At 33.2% G+C, this 16,418-nt stretch overlaps 1 pseudogene; it reads right to left on the bottom strand.

The window, feature by feature from the left end:
- Positions 1–15,976: 15,976 nt before the first annotated feature.
- LOC120600153 (uncharacterized) lies at positions 15,977–16,095 on the bottom strand (annotated as a pseudogene).
- Positions 16,096–16,418: the final 323 nt, after the last annotated feature.

Below are 16,418 nucleotides of genomic sequence, written 5' to 3'. Positions count from 1 at the left end.
CAAGGTGAATGGGTGGCCAGTGACATTTCAAGCAAATGGCATTCAGAGAAAAGCAGGAGTAGTGGTACTGATATTGAAAGAAATAGACTTCAAAATATATAAAAAAAAAGGTAAAGAAAGATACTGAGGGACACTTCATAATGTCAAAGGGAATCATGAACCAGGAAGACATAACACTTGTTAATACCTATACTCCCAATCTGAAAGCCACAAAATACATAAAGCGATTGCTAACGGAAATGAAGGGAGAAACAGACCAAAACACTATCATAGCAGCACACCTAATACCCCAATGTGAGATATGGAGAGATCATCCAAACAGAAAATCGAAAGCTAAATGGTCGGGCCTAGTAAGTACTTAGATGGGAGACCACCTAGGAATAGCAAGTGCTGTAGGCGATAAAAACAAAACAAAACAAAACAAAACAAAACAAAACAAAACAAAAGCAATAAGGAAATCACATCCTTAAATGACACATTAGACCAATTGGACATAATTAACATTCAAAGAGCCTTGCATCCCAAAACAGCAGCTCATACATTCTTCTCTAATGAACATGGAACATTCTCAAGGATTGACCACATACAGGGACACCGAGACAGCCTCAACAAATATTAAAGGGTTGAAATCATACCAACCATATTCTCTGATCATAATGCTTTGAAACTAGAGATCAACTGTAAAAAGAAAGTGGGAAGAACTACAAACACATGGAGATTAAACAATATGCTAATGAAGAATAAGTGGGCCAGAGAAGAAGTACAAAAAGAGATCAAAAGACACATAGAAATGAATGATAATGATAGTACAACATATCAAAACTTTGGGGACATGGCAAAAGCAGTCATAAGAAGAAAGTTCATATCATTACAAGCCTACCTCCAAAAACAAAAAGAGCCCAAATAAACAGCAAAATGCTTCATCTTAAAAAACTAGAAAAGAAAGAAACAAATGAAGCCTAAAATGATCAGAAGGAAAGAAATAATCAAAATTAGAGCAGAAATAAATGAAATTAAAAAGAAAAAAAACAATAGAAAAATAGATGCAACAAAGAGCTGATTTTTTGAGAAGGTTAATAAAATTGACAAACGTCTGGCTGGACTCACTAAAGAATAAAAGAAAGGACAGAAATAAACAAAATCAGGAATGAAAGAGTAGAAATGATGACAGACGCTGCAAAAATACAAAAGATCATGCAAGAATACTATGAAAAACTATATAATACAAAATTTAATAACCTAGAAGAAATGTACCAGTACTTAGAAAAATACAACCTTCCTAGACTGAAAGAAGAAGTACTGGAAAATCTAAATAGACAAATCAGCAGTATGGAAATTGAAAGAATCATCAAAAACTTATCAAAAGTAAAAGTCCAGGACGAGATGCCTTCACCAGTGAATTCTACCATACATTCCAAGAAGATTTAATACTTCAGAGTTCTACTCAAACTCTTCCAAAAACTTGAAGAGCAGGCAAAATTTCCCAACTCATTTCATGAGGCCAATATTACCTTGATACCAAAACCTGGTAAAGATAGCAAACGCAAAAAGAATTACAGACCAATATCTCCCATGAATGCAGATGCAAAAATCCTAAATAAGATACTAGCAAACCTAATACAGCAACATATTAAAAACATTATATACCATGATCAAGTGAGCTTCATCCCAGAGGCACAGGGATGTTTCCATATATGCAAATCTATTAATGTGATACACTTTATAAACAAATGAAAAACTAAGAATCATATGATCATATCAATAGATGCAGAAAAAGCCTTTGACAAGATACAGCATCCTTTTATGATCTTAACAACATCAGTAAAGAAGGAAAGTACCTTAACATAATAAAGGCCATCTATGGCAAACCCTCAGCTAACATTATACTTAATGGTAAAAAACTAAAAACATTCCCTGTAAAATTATGAACTAAACAAGGTTGTCCACTATCTCCACTGTTATTCAATATAACATTGGAGGTCTTAGCGAGTGCAATCAGGCAAGAGAAAGATATAAAAGGCATTCAAATAGGAAATGAAGAAGTCAAACTGTCACAATTTGTGGATAGCATGATTCTCTATATAGAAAACCCTAAGGACTCCACAAGAACACTACTAGAAACAATAAGCAAATACAGTAATGTTTGTGGATACAAAATCAACGTTCAAAAATCAATAGCATCCCTAAACGCTAATAACGAAGTGTCAGAAAAAGATGTGGAAAAAAAGAATTTATTTTGCAATTGCAACAAAAAGAATAAAATATTAGGGATTAATATAATTAAACATATGAATTAATATTATGAAACATAATATAATAAAACATATTAAGAATTAATGTAATGAAACATATATAATGTAAACTATAAGACCCTATTAAAGAAATCGAATAAGATACAAAGAAATGGAAAGATATTTTGCGTTCTTGGATTGGAATCATCAACATATAATGACCTCATTACCTAAAGCATCATACAGAGTTAATGCAATCCCCATCAAAATCTCTTTGGTGTTTTTTAAAGAAATGAAAAAAAAAATCATCAGATTCGTATGGAAGTACAAAAGACCTGAATTGTCAAAGTCATCCTGAGAAAAAAGAACGAGGCTGAAGGCATCACTCTGCCCGACTTCAAATTATACTACAAAGCGACAGTAAACAAAATGGCATGGTATTGACAGAAAAAAATAGACACACTGACCAGTAGAACAGAATCGAGATTCCAGAAGTAAACTCATGTTTATATGGGCAAATAATTTTCTACAAAAATGCCAAAAACTTACAGTCGAGAAAGAAAAGCCTCTTCAATAAACAGTGCTCGCAAAACTGGAAAGCCACCAGCAAAAGAATGAAACTAGGCTGTTTTCTTTCACCACACACTAAAAGTAACTCAAAAAGGATTAAGGACATGAATATAAGACCTGAAACAATAAAATGCATAGAAGAAAACAGGAAGTATACTGAAGGACTTTGGACTTAAAGAGGATTTTATGAATTTGACCTCAAAGTCAAGGGAAGTAAAAGCAAAAATAAATAAATGGGACTACGTCAAACTAAAAAAGCCTCTATTTAGCAGAAGAAACCATCAAGAAGGTAATGAGACAACCATTCAAATGGGAAAATATGTTTGCAAGCAACGCTTCCGATAAGGGCCTAATATTTAAAGTATACAAAGAACTCATACGACTCAATAACAACAGAAAATCAAACGATCCAATCAAAAAATGATCAGAAGACCTGAACAGACATTTCTCCCTAGAGGACATACAAATGGCCAACAAATATATGAAAATATGCTCAATTTCACTAGCTATTAGGGAAATACAAATCAAAACCACTATGAGATACCATCTCACACCTGTCAGAATAGCTATAATCAACAGGACAAGTAATGACATATGTTGGAGAGAATGTGGAGAAATAAGAACTCTCATACGCTTCTGGTGGGATGGTACAGCTACTATGGAAAACAGTATGAAGTTTCCTCAAAAAACTAAGAATTAATCTACTATATGATCCAGCAATCTCTCTACTGGTTATTTACTCTAAAGTCTTGAAAACCCATATCTGAAAAGAGTTTTGCACACCAATGTTCATAGCAGCAGTATTCACAGTGGCCAGGACATGGAAGCAACTGAAGTGTCCTATGATAGATGAGTGTCTAAAAAAGTTGTAGTACATATATACAATGGAATATTACTCAGCCATAAGAAGAGGTGAAATACTGCCATTTGCAACAACATGGATGCCCTTTGAAATACTCATACTAAGTGAAATAAGCCAGACAGAAAAAGTTGAAAATCACATGATGCATTTATATGTGTTATATAATCCTAAAAGCAGGAAATTAACAGGACAAACAAACAGAGACTCATGGACATGGACAATGTACTAGTGGCTACCAGAAAGTAGGGGTGAGGTGGGAGGAGAAGGTAGATGAGGGAAAATTTTAAATCATTTATTCAATTAAAAAATAAATAAGTAAATAAATATTTGTTTTAAGAAAAGCTGGGCAACAGAGTGTCACCAAGGGTACTTTTACAGAGAAGAAAGACCGTATGAGGATACAGCAAGATGGCAGCTATCTGCACTCCAAGCATAGAGGTCTCAGAAGAAATCAAACTCATGGACACTTTGATCTTGGACATCTAACCTCCAGATCTGCGAGAAATAAATCTCTCTAGTTTAATCCATCTGGACTGTTGTATTTTTTTACAGCAATCCTAGTAAACTAACACAGAGGAAAACTTCCAAACTCTTATTTTCAAACTCACATAATATTGATACTAATCCTGACAAAGCACACAGAGAGAAAGAAAAGCGCAGAACAATTACGGTCAGAAACATTGATGTAAAGCCATCACTAAATAAATATCAGCTAATAAAGTTTTGGTCATAGGTAAATATTTAATGTAATTTATCATACTAATAAAAAAGTGGAATAAAAAACATACAATCATTTTAATAAATGCTGGACAATATTTGACAATATAAATTCTTGATTAAAAAAAAAAACACATTATAAAATGTTAGTACACTAGTCATCCTCAATCCCTGGTTTTGTTTTCCATAGTTTCAGTTATCCTAAGTCAACTGCAGTCTTAAAATATTAAATGAAAACTTTCAGAAATAAAAAAGTCATGTTTTAAATAGCCTGCCATTCTAAGTAGTGTGATGAAATCTCACACTGTTCTTCTGTGTCCCACCTGTGACTTGAATCACCTCTTTGTCCAGCGAAACCACTCTGTATAAGCTACACTCCTGTTTGTCACTTAGTAGGCTTGTGTTATCAGATCTACCGTCTTGGTATCACACTGCTTATGTTCAGGTAACCCTCATTTCAATTAATAATATCTTCAAATCCATTAACATAACTTTTGTTACAATATATTGTTATAATTATTCTTTTTATAAGTTATTACTGTTATTCTTTTACTATGCTTAGTTTATATGTTAAATTTTATCACAGAAATGTATATATAAAAAAAAAGCAATATATGTAGGATTGGTACTACACGCAGTTTCAGGCATTAACTGGGTATCTGGAAATGTATCTTTTGCAGATAAGGAAAGAATATCATATCTGGATATCTCCTTAAGAGATATAGCTATGGCTATAGATATCTAGTTATGCATATCTTAAAACAAAACTAGCATCATTTTTAATTGAAATATAATTGTTATATAGCATAGTGTGATTTTTAAGATGTAGTGTGTTGATTTGATATATTTATATATTAAAATACGATTACCACCTTAGCTTTAGCTAACACTTTTATCATCACATTATTATTTATTTTGTTGTTTTTGTTGTGGGAACAATTAAAATCTAGCCTCTTAGCAACTTTGAAGATTACAATACAGTATTGTTGATTATATTCACTATGTTGTGCATTAGGTCTCCAGGAATTATTTATCTACTAGTCCCCATTTAAACTCTTAAATAACACTTCCCCAATTCTCCCACCCCTTGGTTTCTGGTAACCACCATTCTACCATTCTACTCTTTTACAAGTTTGGCTTTTTTAGATTCCACATAGAAATGGTATCATACAGTATCTGTCTTTCTCTGAATTATCTCACTTAGCATAATGAACTCAAGTTTCATCTATGTTGCCACAAATGGCAGGATTTCATTTTTTCTCATGCTTAAATAATATTCCATTGTATAAATGTAATGTATCTTCTTTATTTATTCATCCAATCATTCATAGACACAGGTTATTTCCACATCTTGGCTATTGTGAATAATGTTTCAACAAACATGAAAGTACATATATCTCTTTGAATTCCTGTTTCCACTTACTTTGAATACATACCCAGACGTGAAATTACTAAATCATATGATAATTCTATTTTTAAGGTTTTGACGAACCTCCATACAATTTTTCATAGTGGTTGAATCAATTTTCATTTCTCTCAGCAGTGTACATGGGTTCCTTTATCTCCACATCCTTGCCAACGTTAGTTATATTTTCTCTTATTGATTATAATCATTCTAACAGGTGTGAGGTGTTAGTACATTATGGTTTGATTTGCATTTTTTGAAAAAAATAATTCTTATTAACAAAATTTTACCTATAAAGTAAACAAGGATGCACATCATCACTATAACCAGTATGCTATAATGGGTTTACTAGATAAGGCAATTATATAAATAAAAGAAATAAGATAATAACACTTATAAAAATAAGAATAATCCTTTATGTAGATTATATGATTGCATTCTTGAAAACAATTTTTGCACAGCAATAAAAATCAATAGTATAATTCACTAAGGTTACTGATTACGAAATTCATATGTGAAGTTCAATTTATTTTCAATATATAAATTGAAAAAATGATGGGAGAAAACATGTAGTTTACATCAGCATCCAAAACAAAATACTGAGGAACAAATTTAACAAATTAGGTATGTGACATTTAAAACTCTTTTAAGACAGTTAAAAGCAGAATTAATGCACAAATACTATTTTTTTTGGATAGAAATGGCCCTATATTATAATATCATTGTTCCATAAATTAATATGCTTTAAGTAAAAATAATAATACATTAGGGGTCTTGATAAATTTATATTAATATGTTGTAGAAGCTATTCAGAAAAGAAGAATAAATTGTCATACTAACACTTCTTCCAGATTTTAAAATCACCCCTGGTAATTAAAAGAGTTTGATACTCTTCCTTGAGTAGACTAACAAATAAAAAACATGAACATTTCAGAAATATGCTTAAATATTTATCAGATTTTAAATATGAATAAGGTATATTTGAAGCTTTTTCTTCATATGATTTCCAGATTATTAGTTATTTTAAGGAAAGACCAAAACTTTTAAGACTAAAATATCTTCCTTCCATGTTTACATCATTGTTCAATCTGAAATTTATTTTAGTATTAGAAGTGTTGTATGAACTGGAAAGCGTGAAACTGTTTAAATAGTACCAACGAGGTAACATATTTTAACCACCTAAGTAGTAATAATTTAAATATTTTATAATGTCCACTCTTGAATAGAGTACGAGAAACTAATATTTTGATATTATTGGGGAGGAGGGAAGCAAATTGGTGATTTTAGGTTGTAGGGTTGGGGAAATTGACAATATTTATCAGAATTTAAATTAATCAGAATTTAAAAGTGTTCTTTGGAGTATTATTCCACATCTAGGAATTTACTTTACAGATATACTCATATATGTTCCCAGAGATCAATATACCATTTATTATAGAGTGTATGTCTGTATACATGTATATAAATCTATTATCTGTCTATATATCTGTGTATATAGTTTGTATGTTGGCTAACAATATCTTGAAAGATATACACACACAAAATGTCTTAAGAGTATCTTTGTAGAATGGAGTTATCATTGTCAGGGGATATAAGATTTATCACTCTATATATTTTTATATTTTTGCACTTTTAACATGAACATGTGCTTTTAGTTAAAAATAAGCAGTTTACGTAAGAAGCAATTAAATAATTTGAAACAAGGAGTGTTTTATTTATAATTTATTATTCAATAATGCATGGAATACGTGGCAAGATTATAAAATTTGTATAAAAGCCAATTGCACCAGAAAAATAATGGATTTCAGTATCTTCTATTGTGCTAATATACCAAAAACTTTCTGTGTATAACCCACATACACAAAATGTGGGAAAACCTTTAATATCACACATCTAGAAATGAAATATATATTCTACACTTCGACTCATGAATATTCAGGATAAGCAAGAGATGAACATAGAAAAATTAGTATACATACTAATATACATTAATGTGTATCTATCTATTTATATCTATTTGATATATAGATACATATATATTTATTTTTACCATAGTTCTTTTAAACTATTTTTTTGGTCAAAAATCTAAAATACATCTGGGATTGTTTTGGGAACAATAAATAATTTATTTTTATATTATATTACAAAAGTACTTATAGCATTGGTCTAAAAATTTGTTATCTGAATAGCACCTACAAGGGTACATTATTTGATAAATGAATTTGCTTTTTCTTTAGGAAAGTGAATACAACCCATAGATGTTCACCCGTTGTTTACTAAACTCCGATTTGGAAAATGTCTCCATTCAAATATTTCTGCAAGGAGCTATTGGGAATGTTACATGCCTTGGTAATTTATAGTTCTCGAATTAAAGCCCAGCAAATAACATGCAAATATAATTATATAAGTACTGATCTTACATTTGCTTAATGGTTTTAGAAGTTTATAGTTTGTGCAAAGAAACACTTTAGAAATAGATGTTTTTAGAGAACAATATATTTTTTTTCACATGAATTTTATGAGTCTAAACATCTACTTAATAAATGCTTCAATTTAGGAAGACCACAGGTATTCAATGCTATCAGACTACTCCAATGCATGCTGGTTATTATGCATTAGAACAGCTATAAATAGACCATAGTTGTCATAAATATATATCATGTCAGAATAGGATGCCAATCACTAGTGCTGAGAATATTTTTAACAAATGTTATTTAAATGTTTTCCTAGATATGTAACTATCACTTGGGGAATGAGGAGTTAAATTTGAAGTATGTTCTTTTGGAACCTGTGTGATATTTTACAGTCAATTTTGAAATTAGCAATTTTTTTTTTTATATTTGTGCTCCACTAAACATTACAAAAAAAATAAAGGAGTATTTGCAATTCACTAAAATATAAACATATATTTTAAATGAGGTAGAGGTTCTTGCAAAAGGAAGATAAAAATTAAAAGAGGCCTTATGGCTGACACACCTGGTGGCTAGCTTTTGACAGAGTCAGAAGTAATTCGAAGGAATTTATGGCACATAGGTATTAGAAACTTAATTTTTATAAGTTTACAAATGATACACACACACACACACACACACACACGTGTGTGTGTGTGTGTGTGTGTGTGTATCAAAACGAGTATCCATTACATAAATAATCTCTTTACTTTGATCCCCTGAAGTCTGAACCAGCAATCAGACTGGTTCAGAAGACAAATGAATCTTTATGGTGGATAGGTAGTTGCACAAATTTGCAAATAAGACAACTGACAAATAAATTTTTAGAAATCATATTTTATCAAATAAATTAATGCACAAGCCACTGATATTTATATATACACTGTAAAATCAGAACAAACAACAAAAAATTGACTAGCTTAAAGTAGTTGTAAAATTAGCGAATTGTATATTAGGAGAGGATAACAGGGTCGATGTTAATTTATTTGAGTGTATTTATTTTTAAGCTAGTGTCAGAAATGATAGGAGAAAAGAAAAATCACGAGGTAAAGCAAATGCTTTAGTAACAATGGGAAAACATAATTCCAGAAAAAAGAAACCAAACCAATCGGTACCTTAAACTAGTCATACAAAGATTTTTGTTAGACACAACTTTCATATATTTTAACAAACAAGAAAACATGTTTCAAAGTAAATAAGTTAGACAGTGAATATATTTTAAAGCATACACAAAGTTGTTTTTCAAGATGTAAGAATGTTGTCGATTCATATAATGAAAAGTACAGCACATTAGGAGTGCAAGATAAAATGAGGAATGTCCAGTTGAATTTGAATCTCAAATTAAAGATAAGTAATTTTCTAAATAATTTTTTCTACAAATTATTCATCATTTATATAACATTCAAATTTTGCTGTGTGTCCTGTATTTTTATTTGTTATATTTGGCAACCCTGCAGCTGCAAGGAGTCACAAAAGCTGGCATTTCCCTTCAATTGCACTAATACTTTCCTCCGTTATGTACATTCTACTATGTACATAATATTTACTTCTTAATATCGATTATCATATCTTTAGTTTTAGAGTTTTCATTTGATTCGTTTGCTAGAGATTTCATATCTCTAATGTAATTTTATTTTAATTTATTTTCTTGAAAATATTGGTTATATTCTTTTTAAGCTTAGTTTTAATAACTTGAATATTCTGTGATTTCTTTCTAGATCACAAATACAAACCTAAAAACTAAATATAGTAAACTCCTAAAAAAATAGAGATCTTTGTGAGCTTTGGGTAAGCAGGATTACTTAGGAAGCATAATAAATCAGACTTTAAAATTAAACCTAATGTTCTTCAAAAGACATTAAGAAAATAAAGAGGATTTCTAGTCAAGATGGCAGAGTAGGTAAATGCTATATTTGCCTTGTCTCATGATCACGTCAAAATTACAACTATACTACAGAAAAACCAACATTGAGAATTGCCTGAAGTCTAGCTGAACAAATGTCCTATATCTAAGGACATACAAAAGAAGCCACCTTAAGACTGGGAGGAGGGGCAGAGGCCTGGAACAAGCTGGTCCCACGCCTGAATGTGGCAGTTAAAAATCAGGAAGGCTATCTCAGCTGCAGAAGTCTACATGTAGGAGTGAGAGGCTCCCCAGCTGAGTGTTCCAGTGGGAGGAAGAGAAGTCCCCCTGACTTCCGGCTGTGAAAACCAGAGGAGATTGACTGGAATGAGATGGACGACTACTACATTCTCAGGTGTTCCTCTTAAAGGGCCCACACACAGACTTACTCACTGATGGACTCACTCTAAGCTCAAATGCTGGAGTAGGAGCTTAAAATTCACCAGAGACATATGGGGAGGAACTAAATTGTCTGGCTTCAGAGTGAGAGTTGAAGGGGCAGCTTTCTCCCAGTCAGAAGTGTTGGCATAATTCATTGTTTCTTTGTTGAGCCCTCTCATCCGAGCTTGCAGACTCAGACAGCTACCATGTCTAAATCTCCATCGACCTGGCTAACTGTTTTCCCTGCTCTAGTGATTCTCTGAAACCTCGCTCCATCCAATTTGTGGGCTCGTCCAGTGGCCTTTCCATACAAACAACCTTTCTTGGCTCACCCTGCAGACTTTCCTAAAATCTTTCAAAAGTTCACAAAACCCAAACAAGCAGCTTTGGCCTCACCGTGCCATATACTTCTTGCTGAGCATCCCTAATCCTGTCACTAGTGACATCTGGTCGCTAGCAGCAGCCTCCAAGCCCAGCACAAGTGGTAGCTATCTGTGAATTGCTCGATAGATCATGCCGGTTGGCCCCAGGCAGGGCACAGGTTGTGGCTGAACTTGGCTGCAATGTGTTTCCTTCCAGGAGGCCTTATGGCTGACACACCTGGTGGCTAGCTTTTGACAGAGCCATGAGGGTAGAAGAGATTAATAGGAAATATTCATTCAAAGTGACAAAAAGTAAGGACCTATAAACAAGATGACTCTACCCAGCAAAGCTATCATTTAGAATTGTAGAACAAATAAAGACCTTCCCAGACAAAAAAAAAAAAAAAGTAAAGTTAAAGGAGTGCTTTAATACTAAACCAGTATTTCAAGAATTGTTAAAAGGGTGGAAGAGAAGGAGGAGAGGAAGGAGGAGGAGGAGAGTGCGGAGGAGGAGATGGAGAAGCAGGAGGAGGAAAAAATATGAATGGTAAAATAATAATTACATACCTATCAACAATTACCTTAAATGTCAATGGATTAAATTCTCCAATCAAAAAACAGGGTGGCTGAATGAAAATAAGATTCTTACATATGCTATCTACAAGAGATTTACTTCAGATCGAAAGACACACACGGATTGAAAGTAAAACAATAAAAGAGATATTTCATAAAAATGGAAACAAACAAAAAAGCTGGAGTAAAGGTACGAATATCATACAAAATAGAATTTAAAACAAAGTCTGTAACAAGAGATAAAGAAGGAGCCAGTTATCACACTGACCTAACAATTCCACTTCTGGATATTTATCCGGAAAAAAATAAACAAATTCAAACAGATACATGCACCCTTATATTCACTATAGCATTACTCTAGCCAAGATATGGAAGTAACCTAAGTGTACGCCAATAAATTATTCAATAAAAAAGTGGCACATATAGATAATGGAATATTACTCAACCATAAAAAATGAAATCTTACTTTTTGCAACAACATGGATGGACCTACAGGATATTATGCTGAGTGAAATATGTCAGAAAAAAAATACTATATGATTTTACTTACATGTGGAATCTGAAGAACAAAATAAACTAACAAATGAAACAGAAACAGACTCATAGACATAAAGAAAAAAACAGTGATTGCTAGATGGGAGGAGATTTGGGGGACTGGGTGAAAAAGTTGAAGGGATTAAGAAGTACCAATTGCTAGTTACAGGATAGTCATGAGGATGTGAAATATAGCATAGAAAATATAGTCAATAATATGGTAATGACTGCACTTGATGCCAGGAGGTTATTGGACTAATGGGGGGATCACTTTGTAAATTATATAAATGTTTAACTACAATGCTGTACATCTAAAACTAATATAAAATAATATTGATTGTCATCTCTAATTGAAAAATAAAAATGAAAAAAAATCAATTTTCAAAACCTGTCCTTTTTAATAATAATTTATACCTCAAAAATATAGATTAAAAATAGAAGGTGAGATAAAGTATTTTCACAGAAACTTATACAGAAAGTAAGAGACTGTATCTTCAGAACTTTAATACTAATTTTTTTTCAAACAGAAGAAAATTGAACACATATAGAAAAATAGTCATGCGTTCAGAGAGTAAAAACATCACCAAAAGTGTCTGTGTAAATATAAAAGTATGTTGACTTGTCTAAAACAATAATGCAAATGTCTCTTGGAGCTTAAAATATATTTAAAAGTAAAATACATAGAAATAATACCAAAAAAAATGCAGGAGGTAATAAATGATGCTAAAGTATTTCAAAGTCCTTGCATTGTCTGAGAAGTGGTAAAGATATTAATATAAAATACACATTAGTAGGCAAAACTATGTTTTGATTTTTAGAGTAATCACTAAATTGAACATTGGGAAAATATACATTTAAGGTAAGGGATGCTGTAGTTCATCTCCCGGGTTCCATTTCTTCAGGACCAAAGCACTAATTTCCATAGTTGATGAGATTATTGGTTGCTGACTGTTTTAGAAATTGCTTTCAGCTTATAGGAGGCACCTCATTCAAGATTATATGTTATGCACTGAGACGGCCTGTATCTAGTGACTGTACAACTGAGGATACATAGGTCAGAATTCTCCTACCCTAAATCAAGACAAGTCTGCAGGGCCATCCTAACTTCACAGCTCCCTGTAGAATTGGCTGATGTCTTTTTATCACTGTTAAACTTCTCTCATTGTTCAATCTAGCATCTTCTCTAAAGCTGTTGATCATAGGTGTCACATCCTAATAAGATTCTTGCATGCATAGCTTCCTTTCAGAGTCTTTTTTTTTTATGGGGAACCTAACCTATGCGTATTGGTGCCAAGAATGGTTTGAGGAAGGAGACCATAAATAGATACTTGCAGCTGGATCACTCACTGGCCATCCGACAATGAGAACCCCATTACTGGTAGTATGTGAAACACAGATAGGTCCTAGCATGTGGTAATGGTTCTTGAGTGTACACAAGAACTAGTAATCATATGACTGATGGTATGGATGGTATTTCTGGGGTTATTGATTCAATGGAGAAAGATAATTAAAAGTCTAATGATATTTAAAGCTAATTGTGAAAGCCAGAACCACCTTTACTACATATAATGAGCCTCTTATTTCTTGCTGCCATAGGAAAGAAAAAAGAATCGATCAAATATTTACTTAAAAAAATTTTTAAAAAAGCAGAATTCCAAAAGAGGTTGGATTCCCAGCCTCAGAAAGCTTGATATGCCCAAATCAGAGACCTGATTGGGAAGGTTGTCAACCTGAGACATTGAATGGGGACATCAGAACTAATACACTAGAAAATCTTGAATTTCCATATATCCCTGAAATTTCTGGGCCTGAAGAAATTGCCCATCTTCCTTGTCAAAGACTAGCCTTCTCTCCTTGCCCTAACATTATGCAGAGTCCTCTGCCTTGCATGACAATATATGCAGCTCATTAGGACGTATCTCCACGTCTCCTTCTGGCTATTAGACAGGTAACAGCATAACTCTGTAAGGGAACTTCTTAGTTAACTGAAAGAGAATAGGGACTTTTAGAATTTATAGGATCTTGGCAACATATGCAAGAAATGGGTGAGTAGGTAGGAGAGTACATAGGTTGCTGGATCAAAGAGGATATAACATAAGGTTGAATCATGGAAGATTATTTGACATAAGATAGATCTATTTTGATATAGGATTTAATACCGTATTAAAAACCTCGGGGGACAGTGTGAAACACACTCCAAGCTTGGAGAAAGCAATGGTCTACAGTAGGTGGAGTTAAAATGCTGGAACTGTAGTGGCAAATGGTGAAAAAATGGGTCAAAGAGATGAGAGAGGTGGGCCTACTAGTGTAAATATATTATGTAAGATTGAAAAATCTCACAATATAACTGTGTTCTTTAGGTGGTCCTGGAGGGTTACTACATCTACCAATGCAATAATGATGCAAGCTAAGGGAAAAACTAGTAAGGTTGAAAAGGTTTAATATGGCCATTTTCTGTAGGACAAAGCTGGTAGTAGATGACGGTATTATAGAATTGAGCTCACTGACAGCAACAGGGATGACATTATCCCCAAACAATAAAACATGGGTAATGGTGATTAACTGCCAGAAGCAAGACAGGAAAAGTCATCACAGTAAATGGCTAGTCTAGAATGGAAGCCAGAAGGTCTTGATACTTAGAGAGAGACAGAGATGGTTTAGAGACAGAGATGGTTTAGAGATGGTATCTCCAAAGGCAAGAAGGATAGGAAGCGAACAAGGATATAGCTCAACCTATACAAACAGAAATAACAAGGATATATGGTCGGGAGGCTAAAGACAGAAATCACCATTCCTCACCCAGTTTCTGTACCTGAGTCAGTATTCAGATCTGGAACCCAGTAACTGAAGGAGAGGCCAACCCCCAGGAGGTTGGTCTCTACAACATATTGGTAAGAGTATATGATAGCAATTCCCCCAGTTCTTTCTCAAAGGGACAAAAGGCCCTAACATTTCTAGGATTATCTGATTCAGGATTCAAATTGGTGCCCAGGCATCTAAAGCATAATAATGACGCTGATGTTACAGTTATAGTGTATAGAAGCTAAAAAATGGAGTTCAGTCCCAGATAAGGCTTACAGTAAGACCACTGCGTCCACAGATCCACACAATAGTCATTTCCTCAACGCCAAATATATAATTGGAAAGCTTATACTTGGTAATTGACACATTCCTTAACATTGGTTCTTTGGTCTGTGAGGTAAGAATTACCATCATAAGAGAAATCAAGTAGAAATATCTGAAACTTACCCCTTTACACACTTCAAAATAGTAGATAAAAAACAATATTGTATCATGGTAGAAATGATAAGAATTAGTGACCCTGTCCCTTGAAAAGTTGACATATTTTGGAAGATGTCAGCAGAATACCACAAACCCAATCCATTAGTAACCCCACTTACACCTGCAGTACAGGTTGTATCTTTGATAAAGAAGATTAACAATCCTCGGGTATATATTATGTGGCCATTGATCTGTAACACGTTTTCATTCAGTTCAGAAAGGTTGATTGAAAACTGTTGACATTTGCCAGGAATAGAAAATAGTATATACTTATGGTATTGTTAAGTCTTCTATTATTCAGCATGATATAGTTTGAAAGATTATTGGCCTTCTGAATATTCCTCATAATATTACATTACCACTACAATGAATATTTCTTATTTGTCTGGATGAGAGAGAAAGAGCAAGTACTTAGAAGCCTCTCTTAAGATACATACACATAGGATTAGCAACTGCGCTGTACCAAGAGTTATTAGCACTTAAGACAAAGAAAAAATAAATATTGAGCCTGCCTTTATTTAAGCATTTGATAATTTGCTCATCATGGAGTTTTTGGATAATGTGAGTTTTAAAAACATTGTTACTAAAATATTATTTTATTATTATTATTATTTTTTTTAGGCGAGGCAACCCTTAGTTGACCTCGCAGATTGCAAGGACCTTGTCAGCTTACAATCCCTTATTTATTTATTTTTAAAAATTTTTACGCCTACAGCACCTGGTCTTCCTAGGTGGTCTCCCACCCAAGTACTAACTAGGTCTGACCATGCTTAGCTTCCAAGATCAGATGGGATCGGGCTTGTTCAGGGTGGTATGGCCATAGACCTAAAATATTATTTATCTTTAATTCTGCTTTTTGGTTTTGGTGCTCCCTTAAACTTTCCCCTGTGATGAGTCCACACTTGCTGCATCTTAATTCCAACTCTGCAAAGACTCAACAAATTAATGAAGATTTTAAGGGCCCAATGACCTGCAACAGATTGAGATATTTAATCCCAAGTAAAACAATATCATGGCACAGACCCCAGAGTTCTAGAGAAAAGTTATTTTAGCTATAGTAGATATTTAAATAACCTTGAAAAATAGCTCTAGGTATGCTACTGGGCTTCAACAGAGACCTCATGCCAGATAATGGACATCGATTGCCC

Source organism: Pteropus medius, unplaced genomic scaffold (genome assembly GCF_902729225.1).
Source record: "Pteropus medius unplaced genomic scaffold, Ma_sr-lr_union100, whole genome shotgun sequence".
NCBI lineage: Eukaryota > Metazoa > Chordata > Mammalia > Chiroptera > Pteropodidae > Pteropus > Pteropus medius.
This window is presented reverse-complemented; position numbering and strand designations above follow the sequence as displayed.